This window comes from Mesoplodon bidens (assembly GCF_964165515.1).
Source record: "Mesoplodon bidens genome assembly, chromosome: 2".
Taxonomy (NCBI): Eukaryota; Metazoa; Chordata; class Mammalia; order Artiodactyla; family Ziphiidae; genus Mesoplodon; species Mesoplodon bidens.
This window is the reverse complement of record NC_138177.1, coordinates 156,469,976-156,473,204: the sequence shown is the minus strand read 5'-3', so window position 1 is coordinate 156,473,204 and position 3,229 is coordinate 156,469,976.

Here is a 3,229-nt window from a genome sequence, read left to right as displayed (position 1 = left end):
CTGCAAGAGAATGGGGGGGGTACTTGATAAGCATACAGCTACCTCACCCCTGCCCACACATACTGGATCAGAATCTCTGGGGCTGGGACCCTCATATGCTGTACCAGGTACCAGTCTCAGAAAAAGTGACTTTCCTTTGCACTCTGTAGAAACCAAGAAGGAGCCTTCCAGGAACGATGGGGAGGAGGGAGAGTGCCTGGAAGGACTGGCTTTCTCCTCCCAGCGCCTGGCATAAAGGGCACAAGTGTAAGACTCTGGCAGACGGCCCCAGGACGCACTCCAAGCCTCCTGGCTGTGGGATCAGAAAGGAGGGTAACTGGCAAGGTTGTAGCGCCCTGAGCCTTGGACGCCTCATGTGCCCCTGCCAAGCCAGACGGGGGCAGCGCTGCACTCACCGCTGCATTTGGAGGACTCACGTCCCCAGGCACGGCTGGGTATTCGGGAAACCAACTCTTGTCACAGCTGAGGAGGTGTGAGGGAGCTTCTGCCTTCTGTGGCAGAGAGGAAACAGTGGTGTAAGGAAAAGACCCCTTTCACCAGAACCAAGAAAACCCTGGTACGAATCCCGGCAATGCCACTGATAAGCTGTGGCCACGTAGAAAACTGTTTCTCAAACATACTTATTTCACGGCTTGTTCAGGGTTGAGGAACATGTTAAAGGGCACAGCCCAGAGCTATGCACTCAGTAGGTGACTAATCAATCTCAAGTGAATTTCAGCCCCTTCAATGTTTATAAATTTACCAAAAGCCCTCACACATCTCCTCCCACTTGAGCCTTACAACTCTGTAAGGACAAACATCATCATTTCATTGTACAGATGAAGAAGCTGAAACTTAGAGGAGGGAAAATGGCTCGCCCAAGATCACCTGTCTAGTAAGAGGCTGACCTGAGACTTGGACCCAGGTCTGCGTCACTTGAATTCAGCAAGGTTTCTCCAGAGTTGGTTATCAACACACTAGCTCCTTCCCCATATCCCTGAATCTGCTCCTCCAACTGTGCACTCTCCCCACCTTCTCACAGGGAGAAAGAATTACAAACAACCCAATGCTTGAACAAGCTGGAGATGGTCCCTGGCCCCCATGAAAGTCCGAGAGACCACACAGCCTGGACTCTCCCTAGGCAGGGAGAAGTCCTTTTCTTCAGAGCCTAGGATCCCATTGGCTTTGAAAACCCCCTAATCTGCCTGAGAGAAGAATCCTGAGGTCCATTCTAAATGTGGATGGGGTAGAGACAGGAAAGAAACACACATTCTTCATTCCATCCCAACAGATTATTTCACGGACAGGGAAGAGGGTTCTGAGCACCAAGAGTCTATTTCCCCACCTGAGGGAAACAGAGAAAAGAACTCATTTAATCTCTCAACCCATGAGCCAGTAGCATGCTTAAAGGAGAGCCAGAAGGATTCCCACTATGATGATTCCCCCTGAACTGGTTTATAAATTTAATACGATTCCAGCAAAAATACCAACAGAATTCTTTTTTTATTAGGGGTGAGTGGGTGGGGTGGTATTAACTAACTGAAAATCCCAAGGAAAAAACCATGAGCAGGGGTGGGAGTGAAAGGGAGGGCTACCAAAACCTAACGAGCGTCAAGACTTTGGAAACAACCTAAATGGCCATCAGTAAGGGGCTAAATAAATTATGTTATACCCACACAACAGAAACCTATGCAACTGTTTCTAGAAAAAATTAAGGAAGCTCTTTGCATATTCATATAGAATGATCTCTAAGATACAGTAGGTAGAAAAAACGAGGTGCAAAACTGGATATACAGCATGCTACTATTTGTATGAAGTTACGGAGAATACAAAAATATTTGCCTCTTGCATTAGTCATCTATCATTGTGTAACAAATTACCCCAAAACTTAACGACTTAAGACAAACATTTATTATCTGTTTCCATGGGTCAGGAATCCCGGCCCGGCTGAGCTAGGTTGCCTTTGGCTGAGGTCCTCATGACGTTGTAGTCAAGCTGTTAGCTGGGGCTGTGGTCTCATCTGAAGGCTCAGCTCGGGGAGAGGGTCTGCTCCCAAGTTCACTCAGGGTTGCTGGCAGGCATCAGGCTCTCACGTGAGCTCTCCACAGGGCTGCCTCACAGACGACTTCCCCAGGAGGGCAAGGGACAGCACCTGCCATGGAAGCCAGTCTTTCCTCATAACCTAGTTCCAGAAATGACCACCACTACCACTGTCTTCTATTCATCAGAAGCGAATCTGCAAGGTCAGCCCACACTGAAGGGGAGGGGAGTATACAAGGGCATGGATCATTGGGATCTATGGGGCTATCTTGGAGGGTAACCACCCCTGCACTCATAGAGGCAAAGAATATTTTTGGAAGGACACACTGGAAACATTTAACATTGGCTGCCTCCAGGGAGGGGGACTGAGTAACGGGGAACTTTTCACTGAATATGCACTTGCACCCTATGAATTTTGTACAATGTGAAAGTATCACTTACTCAAAAAATAAACCAAATTAATTGTAAATTTAAAAAGGACAGTTAGAGGGACTCCCCTGGTAGTCCAGTGGTAAAGAATCCACCTTCCACTGCAGGGGACGCAGGTTCGATCCATGGTCGGGGAACGTACATGCCGCGGGGCACCTAAGCCTGCATGCTGCAACTACTGAGTTCGTGCACCTCAACAAGAGCCTGTGAGCCACAAACTACAGAGCCCACGTGCTCTGGAACCCACGCACAACTAGAGAGAGAAGCCCGTGCGCTGCAATGAAGAGCCCAAGCCACAACAAAAAGATCCTGTACACCTCAACGAAGACCCCGAGTGCTGCAACTAAGACCCAACGCAACCAAAAAAATAAGAAAAATAAATAAATAAAAGGGACAATTAGGATAGCAATTTAACAGCAGAAGAAAAAAGCTAAGAAGGAAAAATTATACTTAAATAATACATAGTTATTACTTAGCACCTTAAACATACTTGTGTCTATTCAGTCATGATTACTTGCTTCAATGAGGTTTAAAAAGCTATTTTACATACACACACACACACACACACACACACACACACACACACACACACACGCAACTCCCATTTGCAAAATACATACTCTTGATCATGGCATTCACAAATTCATCCCAGTTCACCTTTACAGACCCATTTCCTGCCACTTTTCCGTCCCCCGGTGAACTCCAGTGACTTGCTATAGTCAACTGTTAATGCTTCCAGTTCTAGGGGGTACAAGCCACAAGCACGATGCCCGCACACTTC